We start from the raw sequence: 21,096 nt of genomic DNA, 5'->3' as shown, positions 1-21,096 counted from the left end.
ATTCAGGTCATGGCGAGTTGGCCACATTGGTGAAGTGGACAGTTTATGTAGAGAAGTAGAGAGAGATAAAAATTGATTGTGGATGTTAGGGCCTATCCCTAAAGCTGCATGTGAAATGCTGTAATAATCACATGAAATTAATTTGGTTTGAAAACAAAGCAGACATATAATGTCTACTATACTGATAATTGTGATCCTTTTGACCTGCGGAACTCCAGCTGTAGCCTCCCTCCAGGCAGCGAGCATGCACTGCGCGTACCTACCTAAAACGGAGAGGTCGTGAAGTCACTCTCCGCCTTGCCTTCCCTCTCTCCATGCTCACGTACATTTCAAAACTTTCATGTTGAAATCTGAATGAAAGAGAAAGAAATTCCATGCAACTTGTAGTTGTGCCAGGCTGAGAATGGTGCTAAGCAGTTTCTAACACTTTTTCTGTTAAAAAAAAAAAAAAGGATTTATGTTATCTCCTTAAATTAACTCCCTAAGGTATAGAAGGCTTTGTTATCTCTAAATTCCTTTCAAACGTGATGGTAAAATGGACTCCAGCATTGGAAATTTAATAAGGCCTCAGAGGAAAAAGCGGATTTCAAGTTCCCTAGCAAGAGGTGAACTCAGTTCCAGGTGAATTATCTCCCTTGTCTTTTTAGTACGGCTTCCACCTATACGAGAGAATGCAACATCCAGGCCTCCAAAAAGGAGGACAGACTCGCCCTGTATAAAGTGGGAAAGGTAGCGATTAAAATTTACCCACACAACTTCTGAGCAGACAGATTTGCCCAAAGCTACTCATATGCAGCATTAACAAGATGAAATAAAATGTCAGGGAAACCATGCAATCATATTATAGCAAAATAAATGGGTAGACAGAGAGATAACTCAACAATAGAAGGAAGGTAGTTGTAAACAAAGGAACAGTAATAAATGAAAAATAGAAGGCCCCCTTCTGGAATCCGGAAGAATAAGGAGGCTATTCCTCATGTGTAGTCCAGATTATAAAAGGCTTTGTAAGAATATAAATTCAATGAAACAAGAAGTAGTAGATGAGATGATAAAACAACAGAATGAGGAAAGGAAGACTGCAGAGGTTAGGAAATTGGTTTACCATTGTACTTCTAAAAATGAAGTTTAGACAGCAAGGAGAACAATATTTAGGGTTGAAAACAGGCATGGGAAAATATCTGAGACAGTCTCAGACACAGAGGTGAAAAGGTGAATAGGAAAAAAGATGATAGATGTGGAAGACAGAGTAATCCAACATACGGGACAATGGTGTTCCTGACATGCAGGGAAAAGGAAATATTAATATCAAAAGGGTATCCTTTGTACCAGGGGAAAAAAGATAGAGAACAATTGATATTCAATACCGAACTTCAAGTTTAAAGAAGAAATTTCGGTGTTCAGGTAATTAAAAAAAAAACAAACCCAAGTCATCTATGAGGTAAGGAAGTGGGAGAGTAATCAGACTTTCCTTCAACTTTTCCACAGCTTCATTAGGGTTGTCCAATGCAGCAAATAAAAATGCAGGATGCCCAGTTATATTTTAAAATTTAGATGCAACATTTGGAACAGAATTATACAAAAAAATTCATTGTTCATCTGAAATTCAAATTTAACCGTGCATTCTGTATTTTATCTGGCAAGTCCTAAGCCACATCTAATGTCAGAAAACAAAGGAATAATATCTACAAAGTTCTGTGGGGAAGAAAATGGGACATAAGAGTATTATACCCAGCTAACTGTCATTCAGACCTCAGGGAACCAGGGAATATAACTTCTCAGTGAGGAAATTCTGTTAATTATGAGGATGATTACAACAAAGAGCTGAGGGATGGAGAAGCCACGGTAAAGAGGATGCTGAATCTGAAAAGTTCTAGGGCAGCTGATTTAGAGGCTCACACACTGCCATCCACTTTCACAGTCTTTTCTCCTCTCAGGCTGCCTTCCACTGGCAGCATCATTCCTAGGACACTCTCTTCACACAGTTGCCTCCAGCAGGTCTAGACTGACCTCCTATCAGCCTGGCAACCAAAGTGTAAAGAGAGCACTTCTTCTTAAAAGTTATTAAAAAAAAACCAAACAAACTCCTGGCCTGACGCTAATTTGCTTTTATTGACTGGCCTGTGCATTGAGCCCATCCCTGTATCAATTGTTATTACCATGGAAACAGGCTACTACTTGTATTGGCTACGTTGTATCACCTGGAACCAGGGGTGAGGTCAGCCCCAGGTAAACCACTGAAAGCGGAGGAGGAATGGTTTCCCCAAAGCAGTTCAGAGTGCTGCAACCAAAAGAAAGGAATGGGCTCTGAGCAGATCAGAAGGGCAACTATTTTGTATGCTATTTTGTTATCTCCCCAACTAAAGCGTAAACTTCTTGAGAACAAGATCTCCATATTACACTTCTTTTTATCTCACACAATGACTACTTCAGCTCCTTATTATAATGTAGGCACTCAACAATATTAATTTCCCTTGACATAACTTCCTTTATTTGCAAAATGAGGAGGCTGCAATATGTGAACTCCAAGGTCCCTCCAGCTTTAATAAAGCTCTATGAAAAGTTTCCTGAGAACATATCACTTGGGGCCCCACATTAGGCACTTTCGGTATGCTCTGTAGTAAAACATTTCAACATTTATTTATAAGTATAGCTCATGACAGCTGTTTTTCATTTCAGAAACATCAAAGGTGTTCCAAAGCCCTATTAGGTTAGTTTAGCCTCATGCCTCACTCAAGTCAATGGTTCACAATATGAAGGAAGAGTTTTCTTAATCATTCAGAGATCTTTTCCTAAAGTTCACATTTTTCATTGAAGTATGTTTACTTCTCATCACTTCGAAGCCTCTAAACAAGAAATGAGAGTCTCATCTTCATTCATTCTCCTCCCATTTACGCCTACTTCAAAATTCACTGTCTGGATTAATTATCATCTCCCATTTTGCTTAGCCAGAAACTCTCCCATCTTCCTTCCACCTCTCCTCCCCAACCAATTGTCCACCAAGTGCTATTAACTCTACCCCCTAATTGCACTTTGGCTCACTCCCCGACTCACACTTCTTGCTCCCATCCTGCCGTGGCTCATTTCCTGTACTCACTACCCACTCCTTCTACTGCGCTTGTCACAGGAGTGCATGGTGGTAAGACAGCAGGCTCCAGCCAGCCGGCCTGGTTCAAAGCCTGGCTCCAGCATTTACTCTGTGTGACTCTAGGGGAGTGACATAACCTCTCTGAGCCTCAGCTCCCTCTTCTGTGAAATGAGGCTAGAATAAGTACCTCATAGGGTTATTGAGAACATTAGGTGAGTTGAAACATGTAAAGCACTTAGATCGACGTCTGGCATGTAGCAGGCATTACATAAATATTAACTATTCTTATTATTGTTCTTGGCTTAATTTACAGCAATTGAAGTAGCTGATTCCTTCAGTATACTGGGAACATACCAGTGGCAGGGTAATATAATTATTAGCAGTATTCTAAAAACAGCAGCATTAGTATTTAATCACTAGCTTTCTGCACAGCTTTGGGGCGTTTAACCTTAAAGTTCAACGAATTTCACTTGTCAAGAATAAGACAGTTCTCCAAAATAACCACTAGATGGCAGCAAAACCCTGTTTATAAAATTAATCCTTACCAGAAACTGCTGCAGTGTACAAAGACCAACTCCTTTTGTCTCCTTTATTTGTACAACCTCATTGACAACCTCATCGTTGTCAACAACAAAATACCACCAAGACCTCCACCGTCAACAGCAGCTACAACAAAGGCAGCCTGTAAAGAGGTTCAGAACTTTGTAGGTTGAACACAAATCAGAAGTCAGATGTTTGCAAAGCCTTGGCTGCAGAATTTAGAAATTATTAATCAAAAAAAAAATACTGAAAATATCATCACTGAGCCAAAAGCCAGCTGCCACCCGCCCACATTTACATAACAAGAATCTCTGAAGGCTTGTCATAGCCTGCCAGCTCTGTGCTGAGTGACTGCCACATAATAACCAATTGTCCCTGCAAATGACACACCTTTCTTCATTATTAACAAGGAATTGTTTTTCTATATTGTTGGGGATGGGGCTATTGTAGGTATTCGGTGACTTAATTACTGGGTTGACTTTCCTCTTGGAGAGTTTCTAGATTTCACCTTCAAGTGTGTTTTTGGTGTCTTTCATTTGCAGTGAAGGGATTCATTTCTTTCTCTCTTGCTTATTTCCAGGCGTCCTCAGCCTATTCTCTCTCCACGTGATCCTCATGTATGACACCCTCACATCAGTGACACTTCCCATTACATCACTGTCAGTCTCATTATTACATTATTGTCAGTGACGATTCCCGGTGGGGAGGGGGCTGTGCATAGTTGGAATCCCTCTAACCTCAGATTCCGAGGAGCTCCCAGAAGCCGTGTGCTTCCTCTAACTAGCCCTCTCTAATGGACGATTAGCAGCAGGGAGCTGACACTCGCTCTTAGGGTAGGACTTGCTCTCTCTCGTACTCTTAAATATTCCTGGACTTTTTCATGTTCTATTTTTCTTTTTTCCTCTCTTTTTCTTTTCTTTCCCTTCCCATCTTCCATTCTCTATCTCCTCCCTCTTTGCTCTCCCTTTTCAAATTCTAATGATCTTTCTACAATGCAATGCTATCTTAAACCTATAACAACAAGAGAACATCCATATAATATAAATTTGATTCTTAAAATGAGAGAGGATTTTTCTTACATACTAAATATGTGCGTGAATATCTTGGTAGGAAAATATTTCCACTTAAAAGCAATGCTCAATCATTGTTGTCATCTGCCCATAATTGAATGAGCATCAACAGAATGTGGAGCAGAGGCAAAGTGCAACGACCTACTTAGGATCGACTCAAATCACGTGGGTGAAAAATGACTACAATTCCAGTCCCTTTTTTCTTATCACAATCTCTTTCCAAGCGGAGAGAGGTTTTACTTGCCTGCTCGTTTCTCAAACCAAATCTCCATCTGAGATTTAGACTTCTTTAAATGTAGTCCGGAACCTTTGCAGCTATGATCCACGTTATCACAGAGGAATTCAATTTCTCGCGATGCCCTCTTTTCTTCCCACAGATGAGCCAAGTGAGAAAGCTCAGGCAAGGAGCAGGAAGAACGAATTTGGGTTACCCTCCTGTGATCACAGCTGCTCTGTTCGTCCTAGTCACTAAACACGCGCTGACCAGGTTGTAAAACTAATGAGCTAAAGGCATCCCCAACACACTGTTTTCCTTAATAAAGAGTTGAAAGAATTTCAAAAAGGAAAGGGCTTTTCTGTATTCCCCTGGGGCAACATGAATTCTGCTAAGTATTTCAATTTCTGAACACACAAATGTAGAGAGAGTCTATTCTATACTCGTGTGCTTGCTGCCTGGTACAAAATATACGCACAGCTACAGACATCTGGGTTTGCTTCTCACAAGGGGCTGGTGGAGAGTCTCCAAGCACGTGGGTGAAGCTGGGGCGGTGTGATCTTCCTTCCCAGCCCATTGCTGGCCTCGCTGCTGCCTTATGTAATGTGGACCGGTGGCTGATGGGCTCCCGCTTGATTGGCTAAGTGTGGGTCCTGCGAAACTTGTGCTCAGTCCCCGTGAGTGCTAGACTCAAGCAACTGATTTGATTTTGTATTTCTCCTGCACCAAGAGGTTCAACTGAGCATCGCTAAGGCAATAAACGCGGGTGCCCGTGCACCGCATGGTGAGGAATGAGCTGGATGAATAATGGAGGCAGCTTAGGTGGTCTGAATTAGGAGTGGGTGGGTGGGGAGAGTGAAAAAGGAGAAGCAGGGAAGGCAATTGTGAGGGAAAATCCTCCGCTCCTAGCAGCTAACCGTAGATCACTGGAATTCGTTCTTTATCAAATGTAAGCTGGAACTAGGCAATGGAATCAGGCTGAGTGGAATGCCTAATAAAGGCGTTGGCTTTCTCTCACTGCCCTTTCAATCTAAATAGTGAAGTAAAGATACGCGGCAGCTTGCAAGGCTTTTACAAGGAGGCAAAAAGAGTAGAAAAACAAGACCCATCAATGGACGATTTGCCATTGAAGGCACAGCTTATTGTCCTGTGTTAAATTTTTTTTTTCATTCGTTTTTAGTCAAAACTCCTTTTAAAAGTATTTCTCTTTACTCTGGCATTCTTGTCCATCTTCCCAAATCGAAAGGGACCTCACATTGCTTTCAAATCTTTTGGGGAGGGTTTAACAGAAATAGCCAAAATCTTTACACCGCTACCTCTTTGGAGTTGCTTTATTTCCACTTCTCTATAAATACGCCCAGCAACAAGGTATTTGCAGAGCTCCCCAAGAAACAGAAGTGTTTTGAATTTCTCTTATGCAAATCTCCATGAGAACTACCACAGCTCTCAGTGGGTCCCCCATAGCCACTAACTTAGGACTATGAAGTTGAACATTAATGAGTTCTCTATAGATCTTCTCCTCCTCCCCCCCCCCCCCCAATAAAAAATTCTTTTTGGTATGATAATTTTGTTTACTTCTCCTGAGAGCCAAGCATTACCGAAATTCGTCACCAGAGGGCGGACGTTCACAGACAATAACACCAGGTCCCTGCTCTAGCTGCTCGCTTCCCCCTCCCATTTGCAGGATGGAAGAAATAGGTTTTATTCGGAGGTATTTTCAGTTCAAATTCAAGTTCTAGAACTTTGGTTTATTATTAGCCTGTTCTCTTACTTGGGTGGAAGGGAAGAGAGAAAAACAGGTCTTTCTGCAACCACTGTATTCCACTCCGATTCAGGGATGGCCTCAGAAACCATGTTTTCAAAGATAATCAACCAGAGCCTGATCACGTATGGATCTAGGAGCACAGGCTCCGGCCTCGAAAATGACAAACCATTTTACGTTACTCAAGAAACCACAAAGGATTCACACCCACCCTCGCCTCCCCCAAGCTTTGTCCTTTTGCAAGTGATTTGTAATCCCAGACAAGTATTATGTAACGATGAGGCAGAAGCCTGGAGCTTGGGCTTGTTATTTCTTTCGGAGAAAAGACATTAAAAAAAAAAAAACTGTGATTATAGCACTATCCTAAATGCCTGTGAGAAAAACATTTCTGAGAATTGTCAGAAATGCGGGGCCGTGGAATTGATCAAAATGTGCATCAATGCTAGAAACTGTGACCATCTGCAGTTGTCCAAGGGGGCAGTCTGAATGAAAAGACAGTTTGGTAGGGTGAATGGAAAAGCTTCTGACCTGAAGTTGGGAAACCCGGGATTTAATCGTAGCTGACTGGTAACTAGCTGGCTGAGTGTCCTTTAGTTACTTACTTAACTTCTCTGAGCTTCAGGTTTGTGAGCTGGCGATTAGATGATCTCAGAATTCCTTCCATTCTAACAAGTTATTCTTCTTCCAAGAACAAATGTAGATGACATTATTAGTTTGACTCCTTATGGAGAATACAGCAGTAGCTATTAATAAATCAGTCATTTTGCAGGATATTATAATATTTCAAACTTTCTGAAGTACTCTATAGTTCATATTTATGAAAATAGCCCATTATTTAGTAATCATTTCTTTAGTGTTTTTATGGCAATGGGCCATGGGCATTTCAGCCCAGGGGATGCTAGAAAGGCATTGTGGGACAGCAGGAAAGAAAAACAGGCTTAGGTTTGGACTCTGGGTCTGCCTTTTATTTCCTATGTGCCCTTGGACAAGTTGTTTAACCATCTGGACTTTTGACTTTTTTCTTCTTTTTCTGGGAAGGGAGCAAAGTGATGAGAAGAGGAAAAATGTTGGAGGCTAAGTGAGGAAGATGGGGAAATCTGATGTGACAAACATAGGAAAGAGAATAAGACTAATTGTAAACTCCCCTACCTGTCGGGGCCAGCCTAGGACTCTCTCTCCCAGACCCGGCTATTATCAATCTAACAGAGCCATTTCCATTCCTCTGTGTGACTGTTTCTCAAGTCTATAAAACTTGGGGCACAAAGGAATGGGTGCCCTGGAAGTGCAATGGATATATCCATGGGCTTTGGGGTTTTAAACTGCAAAAATCTCTTAGGGTTATAGTGAGAAACAGTGAGCTAACCAGATGGCCAGGCACACAGCCAACCATCAATGTACAGGAACTCTTTAGTATTATTAATATTCGTCATTACTACTAAAATGCCCAACCTATGAAATTATTTAGTGAGGTATTGAAGCCCAAAGAATGATGCAGTATTTTGCTCCTTTGGTAATGTTTATTAACTTAAGAACTTTAGAATTGCAAGCTCTTGAATGAAGAAATTTTAGGAGGGTTTTTCAGAGATAGGATCCTATCTTTGAAAATGGCCTCATCTCGGTCTCCAAAGTTGGAATCTGGGAACTCTTAGCGTACGCAGTCTTTGCAGCCTGAGGAGGCAGCATGAGAACTCTTATTGTGGGAGGGTACACATTTCCACAGCGTAGGTTAGCGCTGGCGAGAAGACATTTCCGGTGTGCAGTGGTGGAAGGGTAGGAGGGGAAGGGGTCCCACTATTTTTAGTGGTCATTCCTGTGACTCCTTGAAAGTTCATATTGCCCAGCTGGAGATAGAAAAGAGAATTACTGAAGAAAAATGCTGAGAAATCCGTTGGTTCAGCTGAGTCCAGAGGATGGTGTGTGAAGCAGTGTAACTGAACGCGTGTGCCCAGGGGATGGGGATGTCTCTCTCACTTTTTAGTTCCCGGCGCCATATACATGTACCGCAGACACTCCCGGGGCCCTGCCCACGTCCCCCAGTACTCACCTCTACTTGCTGCAGGCTGCTTTCTGTTGAATGTCTGGGACTCTCTGTCTGAGGTCTTTTTCTGATCGGGGAGCATGCTCAGTCTGTGCTCAGAGCAAGCTCCGAGCGCCCCCAACAGCAGCTGTCAACCAATAACAGACATGGGAGTTGGCGGAGAGATACCTCAGTTTCCTTGCCTACTGGTTCGATTAACTCTGCGGCATGCTCGAGGCTGTCTCCCAGAGTTCCTCGGAGGATGCACGTCCTTTACTGGCTTCCTTCCCTTCCCGGCCCTCCTGGTGTGTACAGAGCACTGGCACTCTAATCCTTGCTTCTGGGCCTGCTTCTGGGAGAACTCAACCTAAGATACCAGATACACGCTCTGTTTCAAAATTTATATATGATTTCCTGCATATAGAACATGAGTTATGGTGCCATGCAGATCTAGGTCTGAAAGTGGGTCCTGCCACTTAGCTTTGTGACCTTGGGTCAAATTCTTTACCCCTCCAAGTTTTGATTTGCTTGTCTGAAAAAGGAGGGTAATAATATTCAGTCATTGGAGTGATGTGATGATTGAAAATGATTATACATGCGAAGTGCCTGGCACAGTGTCGGGTTCGTAGTCTTAGCATTTAAACAAATGCTGTCAGTCACAATTATTGTTCCTATTTCCCCTCCTAATGTACATAGGAGAGCTCTTACATTGGCTGCAAAAGACGTCCTCTGGGGCTACTGTGGAAATCAGAAGAGAAGAATGATTTGGAGCCTTTTCATTCCCATGACAGAACATAATTTCCTCAGGAGCAAGAAGCTTCATTTTAAGAAAATGCTATATGAGCAGGAAGAAAGGGAGACACAAAAAAGAAATGCCAACGAAAGTGACCCGTCCCACTTGGGCTCTGAACATGATAGGTGTGCAAGTGGCAGCTAGAACAGTGAACAAAGCAGTAGCTGAGGTGCTATTTTTAGAAACTGGAGAAGCTGGAAAGAAGTAAGAAGGGAAATACGCAGCATTTATGTAACACATTTCCAAGCACCTCTGAAAGGAAGTTTTATATTTAATGGAGTTGTTAACAATTGGGATTAAAAGCCTAAAATAGAAATAAGGCCATTCAGCAAACTTGGCAGTATTTTATCGGGTCTGCTATAGAGTATTAGGTTTGGAGAAGTTGTATGCAGGGATAGATAATATACATGGAAATTAACACAGCATTGTTATTAAACTCACGTTTGGTTTTGTTTTAAGACTCTTGCTAATGATTTTTCTCCACCCTATTGATTGAACCATCTCTCTCTCTCTCTCTACATGACAACACCAGCTTTCCTTGCCAATTAGCTTATCTCTTCTTCCTTTAATAAAATAGTGTTTTCAGCTTTAGTATTTTTGCTCATGCTGTTTCCTTACTCAAGCAGGCCTTTCGGCTTACTTTCCTCCCACAGGAGTTCTATCTTTCTTAGAATTTCTTCTGCTTCTGGAAGCCCCAGAGACTCTACTTTGACTCATGGGGCCAGAAAGAGAAATTGGGTCCATGTCATGAAGGGCTTTGGCTGCTGTTGTCTGCAGCCGATAGAAATTGAAGCCACTGGAAATCTTTCAGGAGGTGGTCACATCACACAATGTGTGTCGTAGGAAGATATTAGCAACTGTGGCAGCAGTGTGTATGACAGCTTCAGAGAGGATATCAACTAGGGAAAGTAGAGCCAGAGGGCAGAAGAGATGACTTGGAGAGACCTCTGGAGTACTAATTAGAAAGAACCTGATGATCAGTTAGATGTGGGGAATGGGGAGAAGAGAGGGTAAAGGTTACTGTGGGGGGCTTGAGGTTTCCACAGATTTGTGGAGGGCAGTGACAGAGGGCAAGGAGTAGGAGCTGGAAAAGGTAAGAATTTTACTTGGATTTGTCCTGCTTGGCCCTTCATTTGCAGCTATCACAATGTGCAACCAGAGATGTGATTCTGAACTCCTAGACAGGATGGAGGAAGTGACGGAGATTAGGTAATTACCAAAACTTGGTAATGAAATTATTGGGAAAGAGTGAGTAAGAAAAGAAGAGGGTTTCAGCAAAAGCAGTAGAAAAAATCCAGTATTTAAAAGGCTAATAAGGGAAGAGAAAACAGCAGATGAGAATGAAAGCAGTCTGAGGAGTAGAAGGGGAATCAGTGGTGACAGATACTGAGAAAAGTGTTTCAAAAGTAAGGGGCTGCTCAACAATGTGAAAACTGCACAACCATCACGCGAGATGAGAGCTGAGGAAAACTTGTTTTATTTGACATGTTGGTGACCAACAACAGTCGCGAGACAGAGGGCAGTGTAGAAATTAGACTTCGGGAGACTGAAGGGGCTATGAGATGGGAGAAGGGGAGAGAGTGGAAGTAAACAACTTTTTGTAGGGCTTTTGACAGTGAAGGGTCGCAGCCGGACCAAAGCTAGAAATGATGAACTGGGATCATTTCTATGGGTAGAACCAGCTTCTATGTTGACCTCAGCTAAATGCTGACTTGGTCCTATTGTCTAAATCTGTCAAGATCAAGAGAGAGAGGCTGAAGTGTAGCAAAACAGAACCAAGATCCCCCAGGGCAATGGGTCCTGCCAGATACTGTTACAATGAATTGTCTAAAAAGTAGAACAAGAGAATCCAAAGGTATCTCCTACTTTGTGTGAACCCAATTTCCTTTTGTTCCTTATCACAGAGGGGAGGAAAATATATTCATGCCCTAAATGCTCAATTGTGTAAGCAGGGATATAATTTGCATACACAGCCCAGGTAATGCTAGTGGGAAAATTGTACCTGAAGTCTTAATGAGGAAATTCGAGCAGATGTGATGGAAGAATTAAAACTAATGTTAGCCTTTGCAGCCACTCAACTCCAGGCATAGCAATTTCTTCTTTTATGAATGTGAGAATTTGATGACTAAATTAAAAGGAACAGGCAGCCTAGGAGTTGAGGTAGTGGTGAGGTCCTTGACTCTATAAGAGCTAATGATGAGAGGAGAAAAGCATGTACTTCTTTGCATAAATTACATTTTAGAGGAAATATTGCTTTTTCAATTTAATTTGACTAACAGTTTTGGAGTGCCTGTGATGTCACAGGCACCATGCTCTCAGCGCTGGGGGCATAAAGAGGAATGAGATACAATTTATTTTCTGAAATGGCTAGATCCCTTCCCTAGGTGTCTAGCTCCTAATCCAGTTAAATCCAGCTTCTAAAAATATTGGGATAAACTATAGGAAAAGCTTGTCTTTAAAAAATTCAATCTGGGCAACGACCATCAATGGATACCATAGCAAAAGAGGGGCAAACAGGTATTATATGTCTCCTAATGAAAGTGCAAAATGCCACCTATGAAGTCTTTCTTGTTAAAATATCAAACTAGAATCTGATCAACCCTCTAGATTTTACTACCAATTTAAAGGGAACAGAAGATCACATTAAATGATACCATAGGGATGCGATTAGCAAAATCTAGACCATCAAACTCTAAGGACAAGCAACATGCTCTTTTCTACAACCAGACTGTGTTGAAAAATGAGAGGAGGTGGGTGGAGAAAGAGAGAGAGAGAGAGAATGAATTAGAAGTTAAAGATTGACAGAGTCTTAAAAGACATATCTACTAATTTACTAACTGCAAGGTATGGACCTTGAGTCTAACTCAAACTGTAAAAAAATATGAGACTAGGGGGAATTTGAACACTTACTGGATATTCAGTGTTATTAAGGAATAATTATTAATTTTTTAGTGAGAATAATGACATTATAGCTATGTTTTAGAAAAAGAATCACTGTTTAGCATCACCTGCCGAAGTATTTAAGGATAAAATGATTTGATGTCTAGGATTTGTTTCAAAATTATCTAAAAGGAGGGGGGAAGTGGAGAGGAGCATGTAAGAAACACACTTGGCCATGAATTAATAACTTTTTAAACTGGGTTATGGGCACATGGGGGAGTCCCTTTTAACTTTTGTTTCTTTAAAATTTTCCATAATAATAAAAGTTTTTAAAAGCTGGCAAAAAAAAAAATAGGTCTAGCATCATTTAAGATGATTAAGAATTAAATTTAGATTTTTCCCCCCAATCAGTGTACTAGTTATAGAGCTCCTATGTGGCAGGTACAAGGCACTTGTGTTCACATGGGATGGGAAGGATGACAAATTTAGCTACGTTTCCCATGGCTTGAATTGAGACATCGCTGGCATCCTTTTATCTGTTTTTCCTTTCATCTTGAAGATGTTACTTCAGATGGTGATGTGCGTTTTGGCACTGAGTGGGCTGCGAGCAGTGTTCCTGTGTGGCAAAACAAACTCAGAAACAGGGAGTAGGGGAAAAGACGGGGACGCTCTGCACTCACATTACCCAGGCCTCTTCTCCCCTCCCCCCATTTTCCTGGGGGGCCATTAGATCCTTTAAATATGGTGAGAAGGGGTACTCCAGTCACTTAATCTTGGGTGGAAGCTGTTTATAAAACAGAATGAAATAATAATAAGAAGAACATTAATGATGATCATTTATTAAGTAATTCCCACATGCTAGAACGTGCTACGCATTTTACAGGCACAATCCAGTTTATTCCTCACAAGCCCTCTATGCACTAGGTGTTACAGCTGTTATTTGACATCTTACAGGTTGAAGAAGACAAGTGCTCTGTGCAGGGCTGGACAATCAGTGGCAGAGCCACGTTCTTTAACTCTACACCAAATGCCTCTTGGCCTTTCTTTTCTATATCTTAATTCTGAGGAGGAAACCCAACAGATTGAGAAGGTTGCCATTTCTCAAATTTTTCTGCTTTATATCATTTGTAAGTTGTCCAAGCGCTATTTTAGTAGGGACCCTGGATCTTTGAACAGAAGCCTCCAGAAGCTCTGTACGTTGCTTCGCTGTCGTGCACACGATGAGCTTGCGCTTTGGATGTGAATCTTTGGTCTGGGATGGGGCTTGCTGCTCAGGAGAAACCTGTTAGTCTGTGGTCTGCTCACAGTGTCCGGGCTTTGAAATTGGGCTGTATCAAACGGGGTCCAAAATTATCAAGACATTTTGAGTACTTCTCTTGTGGAAAATTGTTCCCTATAATTTGCATTTGAATCGGTGATTTTTTTTTGCCCAGTTAGGTTTATAGAATGAATCTAATATGTTATGATTAGAGTTAGCCCATCTAAAAATGTGACAGCAGGAGATGATAGGGTTTAGAAGGTAGGTTTTAAAACCAGACAGGTCTGATTAATACACACAACTTAATAGATCTATGGCCTTGGGCAAATTGTTTAACTTTTCTGAGGTTTAGTCCTTTTATTTGTAAAATAGAGATAATAATCTAGTAGATTATTGTTGTGAGGATTACAGGGTACGGCATGGTGCCTAACATATAGGGTGAACTCAATAAATGGCTGCCCTTGTTGGTTTTAGAATTACTTTTCACTATTATTTTTGTTATTTCCTTGATTTCTGGCCAGTGACTTTAAGGTTGAGAGCATTCTCTGTGCAAAGAGCCAAATATCCAGATGTCAAGCCTGGGGATGGAGGTCAGGTTTGGGGAAGCAGAGAGGGGAAAGGATGAAGAAAAACTTAAGAGAAAGGTTAATTTAAAAAAGTGTGGTCCACATGAAAAAATGCTCAATATCACTAATTATCAGAGAAATGCAAATCAAAACTACAATGAGGTATCACCTCACACCAGTCAGAATGGCCGTCATTCAAAAATCCACAAATGACAAATGCTGGAGAGGCTGTGGAGAAAGGGGAACCCTCCTACACTGCTGGTGGGAATGCAGTTTGGTGCAGCCACTATGGAAAACAGTGTGGAGATTCCTCAAAAGACTAGGAATAGACTTACCATATGACCCAGGAATCCCACTCCTGGGCTTGTATCCAGAAGGAAATCTACTTCAGGATGACACCTGCACCCCAATGTTCATAGCAGCACTATTTACAATAGCCAAGACATGGAAACAGCCTAAATGTCCATCAACAGGTGACTGGATAAAGAAGATGTGGTATATTTATACAATGGAATACTACTCAGCCATAAAAACCGACAACATAACGCCATTTGCAGCAACATGGATGCTCCTGGAGAATGTCATTCTAAGTGAAGTAAGCCAGAAAGAAAAATAAAAAATACCATATGAGATCACTCATATGTGGAATCTAAAAAACAAAAACAAGAAACAAACAAAAAAACAAAGCATAAATACAGGACAGAAATAGACTCATAGACAGAGAATACAGACTTGTGGTTGCCAGGGGGGCGGAAGGTGGGAAGGGATAGACTGGGATTTCAAAATTGTAGAATAGATAAACAAGATTATACTGTATAGCACAGGGAAATATACACAAAATCTTTTGGTAGCTCACAGAGAAAAAATGTGACAATGAGTGTGTATAAGTCCATGTATGACTGAAAAATTGTGCTGAACACTGGAATTTGACACAACATTGTAAAGTGATTATAAATCAATAAAAAATGTTAAAAAAAAAAAGTGTGGTCCAGTAACATTCTGGATTCTGATTTAGCCAGGCAGAGCAAACTCAGAGCTGAAGATCCCTCCCTTCCTTCATAATTGTTCCTTAGGAAAGTAGGAATCGCCACCCTCTACTTGAGTCATAATAAAGTCTGGTTAATTTTGTTTGAATGATAACGTATCATTTGGGGAAGAACATTAAAACAACCTAAATCAATATTAATTTGAGAAGTTTATACAGGTCTCTTTACAGATTAGGTAAATGAAAGAAAAGAAATATAACACAGATTAGTAATTATAAGTGGGGTTATGAGTCCACCGCAATCATTTGAAATTGTAGTAAGCAAATCTTTTAGTCTTTGCTTTATAGAGCAATATATTATGATGCTCCATTAAAGAGATGGTGATTATAATACTCATAGCATAAATAAATTTCTAAAAAGGTGTGCAAAGGGGTACTTTAATTTCAGATAGAATTCCCAACAATCTCATCATATATGAAATCAAAAGATGCTGTATGTCAATAGCTTAGAATGAACCGAAGCTGATGCTGTTAAAAATAACTATAGTGACAGTGAAGACACTGAGGCATAGCTATAGAAAACTGTCCAAGATGAATCAATTGTCTTGTGACCCATGAGTTTGGGGGAAAAAGCAGTACTTTACCAACACATTGCTTTATTTAATTTGTAATTTTATACATATGTGTGAAATCTTTAAAGTACAGTATTTTAATTAGATATTCAACTACTTAAACTATGGCTCTACAAGTTTATTATTTACATTGGTTCCAATTTTGTGGTGGGGGGTGCAAAATTTTCTCTCTGGAAAACTAAGGGGTTGCTTTAGATTTGGGCAAATGAAGTAAGCAAACTTCTTGGCATATTAAGGGGAAAGTAAAAAGGAACGTATTAGACTGGCTGAGATGAGCAGTTATTCAAGGCCTGAGTATTCCAGAAAAAGAAAGACAGCATCATGTGAGGTCAAGAGCACAGACTGTCTGGATCAGAATCTCTGCTTTGCCACTTACCAGCTCTACGAGGTTGGGCAAGTAACTCAACTTCTCTGTGCCTCAGTTTCCTCACCTGTAAAATTAGAATTATAATAAATGTTTATCTCATATGTCTTGTAAGAGTTGAATGAATTAATATTTGTAAAGGGCTTAGAACTGGGTCTGATTCATAGTAAAAACCTATGTGTTTAGGTAGATGGATAGAAAAATGGACAGATAAACCCTGTATCTTTTCTTGATAGAGTTGGTCTTACCCAGGAAGAATTTGTTCTTCTACCTGGTCTCTGTGTTAAAGGATATGTATATTTATTTCCTGGTTTATTTATTTACTTGCTTTAGGAGAACTAAAGTTACTTATTTTGCAATGGAGAAGATTGAGTATGTGCATGTGTTTGATGACAGTACAAGATGGCGTATGGGGGTAAGGAGGGGAATGGTGCTTCTGGGGTCAGACTTGAGTCCCCACAGATCTAGGGTACTCTCTATGAAGGGAGAGATCTCTCGGTCATCTGGAGGCTGTGCCTTAAATCCCTGTTAGCCTCTGCTCAAAGCCATGCTCTACACTGTCTGTGTGTTGTCAAAAGCTTGTCCTGTGGAAAATACTAAATGTTGGCAAGGATATGGGGTGCCCAAACACTCATATACTGTTAGAGGGAGGGTCAGATAGCACAACCATTTTGGAAATCTGTTCTGCAGTATCTGCTAAAGCTGAGCATTTGCCCACCTTATAACCCAGCGACCCCACCCATGGGTATAGTCTCAACAGAAATATACCTGTTCACCAAAAGTCATGAACTTGAATGCTCATGACAATACCACTCATCATATCCAGATGCCCATCAGCTGAGAAATGGATAAATGCATTTTGCTATATTTAGCCAATGGAATACTCTATAGCAATGAGAATGAACTACAACTCTGCACGACAACATGCATAACTCTCTCAAACGTAATGTTGAGCAAAAGGAGTCAGGCACAAAACAATACATATGGCATGATTCCTCTACAAAAGTATAATATGGTGATATGAGTCAGGATAAGGGTTACCCTCAGTGGAGACTAGTGACTGGAAAGGGGCAGAGGAGGGGCTTCCAGGATGCTAGTAATTTTGTTATTCTTGATCTGGGTGTTGGTTACGTCGGTGTGTTCAGTTTATAAGAATTCTTGAAACTATATACTTATGATATGTGCACTTTTCTGTGCGTATGTAGGTTTCAACAAACAGGGAACACAGGTAACTTTTTCACATTCTGCAAATGGGGCGTTGAGCATATGGAGTTATTAATGCTGCTGCAATTTAACCTTGCATTCTAATTTTGTAAATGGTTTTGTTTTTATGTGTTTATGTCTTGTTTCTCTAATTAAATTTTAAGCTCTTTGATGGGGATGACTGTGTCTTGTTTTTCTTTGTATTCCCGCAGCGGAAGAACAGTGTGCATGCTCATTAGATATTTGTTCATTTATCAGGAGGAAAAGCAGTCTTGCCTAGCTACCTCGTAGAAGGGTATGGTTTTCATGTCCAATTGTAGCAGAGTCTTTTAATAATTATGTTCCTTAATTTAAGACAGTCTTGGAATAGAGTGGCTATTTTGAGCTCTTAACCTTGTGTTTGAGACAATCTGATGTACCAAATGCTTTGACTAAATTCTCCTGAGGTAACGTGCCAGCTTTGGAATAGATTTTCTGAGAAGCCAACTTTGAGTGCTGGCAGAATGGAGTGGCCGACTGCCAGCTGTAAGTGGGAAAACTTGCTCTGAACTTTGGTTGACTACCTTGTTAACTTACTGTGCCATAGATGAATTCTCTCAGGCTGTTCAGGGCATGGAGAGAGAGAGACAGAGAGACAGAGAGACAGAGAGACAGAGAGTGAGAAAGAGAGAGAGAGAGAACGTGCAGCTTATTTAAGGACCAACTCCAGGGCCTCAGTCATAGTGGGAAATGGTGCTGGCTTAAGACACCGTTGGTGAAATGAGTCAGCATGTCAGCTCAGCCATTGGACAGAATCTCCACAAGTTAGCTATAATTGGAGAGAAAAGTCTACATTAAACTGAAGCCAGCACTCATCCTCCCTCTGAAAGTAAAAACAGTCCTTGATGGAAAAATTTTATATCATAAATAATGCACGTGAAGGTATGCTTTAAGACTGTGGGGACCTATAGGTAAGAATTTTTTTAAAAATCTTTTTTTTTTCTTTTCCTTTTTCTTTTGACTTTGCTCTGAAAATAAACTGGTTGATTCTTTTCAAAGTGACACGTAGAAGAGTCTTTCCCAACTCTAGGTTACTAAATATTTATGCTGAAAAAAATGTAGACAAGTACAGATTTTTCTAAAACCCGTAATTCTTTTAACCGATTCCAATTTGGGATGCTATTGTGATTCTCTAGTAGAATATTTTTCCACTTGGAAGTGCAGCTCTAACTCTGGCTGCTTTTGCAGTCAGCCTGTAGGAGCAGCAGAAGGAAAAGAACGGTGTCCTGAGTGAGCCTGTAGACTGCTGCATCGATTTCTTAGGTTTCTGGACATTAATTTTGGGGGCATGGAGGTTCCCTCAGAATTGACTGTTCCTTTCACCTTTCTTGAAAACACACACACACACACACACACACACACACACAACCTTGAAGGCAGAATGAGTCTCAGCAAAAATTCTGGAAGCCATTGGAGAGGGCAGAGGAGCCCTGCAAGTGTAGTGAGAGTTAATCTGCAAGTGCGAGCAGTTAATTGACACTGCCTTCTCATTTCCTTCCCATTCTTTCACACTCAGAAAGTGCAACCTTGATAGCCACTAGGCCAAGGCATCAGTGCTGACGGAAGGCAGCTGCTCTTCCAATCCCAAAATAGGGAAACGTCAGCTGATTTGGAAACACTTATGAACTCACATTGATTTATTCTTTTGAGGTAAAGTAGGAGAGATTTTAATTGACTCTTGACTCTTTCTTGAAACTTCCAAAGCTTACTAGACGCGTGCCCTAATGTGTAAGTTTGGATTTTGTTGTTAGTCAGAGCCACAAATTTAAGGAACTATAATTTTGAAAGCCATCTTTCAAGATAGCTTATTGTCACTCTGCGGTCTCAAATGCTAATGAATGGGACAGTTGTGTGTTCTGATGAATAGTTATTTAAAAAGCATTGTATTAAAAAGACCACAAATGATAAATGCTGGAGAGGGTGTGGAGAAAAAGGAACCCTCCTACATTGTTGGTGGGAATGCAGTTTGGTGCAGCCACTGTGGAAAACAGTATGGAGATTCCTCAAAAGACTAGGAATAGACTTACCATATGACCCAGGAATCCCACACCTTGGCATATATGCAGAGGAAACTCTAATTTGAAAAGATATGTGCACACAAATGTTCACAGCAGCACTATTTACAATAGTCAAGACATGGAAACAAGCTAAGTATCTATCAATAGATGAATGGATAAAGAAGTTGTGGTATATATATATTAATGGAATACTACTCAGCCATAAAAAGAATAAAAATGCCATTTGCAGCAACATGGATGGACCTGGAGACTGTCATACTAAGTGAAGTATGACAGAAAGAGAAAGAAAAATGCCATATGATATCACTTATACATAGAATCTAAAAAAAATGACACAAATGAACTTATTTATAAAACAGAAACAGACTCACAGACATGTAAAACAAACTTATGGTTACCAGTGGTGAAACAGGGGAGTGGAGGGATAAATTGAGAGTTCAAGATCTGCAGATACACACTACTACATATAAAATAGATAAATGACAAGGACCTACTGTATAGCACAGGGAACTATATTCAATACCTTGTAACAACCAATAATGAAAAAGAATATGAAAATCAATATATATGTACAACTGAATCAATATGCTGTACACCAGAAATTAACACAATATTGTAAGTCGACTATGCTTCAGTACAAAAGAACACTGTATAAATAAAGCAAAAGCATGGCAAATTCACCAATTTAGACAGCTTAGGATTCAATGTTCAGCAGTTAGTAATGAACTTCTGGTTTTGTGGGTTTCAATGTAGGTGAAAAAACCGAGATGAGAGCATACATTTTAGGGTGGAGGTGGTGGCAGGTTTTTCTTTATGTCCAGGGGCTTTTGAGGTGGGGTGTGGGCCAGAGGGTTCCTGTAATCATCAGGGTAAGGAACTTAGAGCAACAAGATATCTAGTATACTTTGCACAAAGGTGTGTATGGAACAGTCCGGAGTCTACCAGTATTGTGTCTGCTTTCAACTCCCCGCCCCATATCATCAGAAGGAAGGTATCCACCCCGGGTTCCCTTGCATGCTCTCTCTGTTTTCATACCCTACCATCCCTTTCTTCTATAGCCCTCTCTCTTTCTCCTAGTCCTGGTCTCTTCTCAAACTCATCTACCTGTTCCAGTAACTCTGCTTTATGTGGTATACATTGTTTAATTTGCTTTCTTTTGTAGATGCTGTATTACTCAGAGATAAAATTCTTTTGGCCAGCATGGTCATGTTCCTTGGGTACCAGCTACTCTCTCTAGTAATGTAAATCTGGAATGGATGAAGCCCAGGCTCAGGTTGTTTGTGTCTCTCTGATGATTTTAAGAGAGAAGAGCGGATGAACCCAAGTCTGAAATTCCTCAGAAACCACAGAACCACTTCCATTTGCTGCTATACCACAGACAACTCTTCTAAACCTTCTAAGTTCTTTCTTTAAATACTTAAAGAAGCCACACTGGGAGGTGGTGGTCTCCTTAAATTGTAATCTACCAGCTCTGGAAATTTAAAGAGAAAGAGGGGAGAAGTGACTTCCCACGTGGCCCTGAACAATCCATACTGGTTTATCAACTCCTTATGCAAGGATGCTTTTGTGCTACCTTGAGAGAACTCCACTGACACTGGCATTCTAGGCTGTTTCTACCTTTTCTATGTGAAGGGACGTGATCTATTGAGAGAATGTGGGGAAAGGGCAAG

This window comes from Camelus dromedarius, chromosome X, assembly GCF_036321535.1.
Source record: "Camelus dromedarius isolate mCamDro1 chromosome X, mCamDro1.pat, whole genome shotgun sequence".
Lineage (NCBI taxonomy): Eukaryota > Metazoa > Chordata > Mammalia > Artiodactyla > Camelidae > Camelus > Camelus dromedarius.
This window is presented reverse-complemented; position numbering follows the sequence as displayed.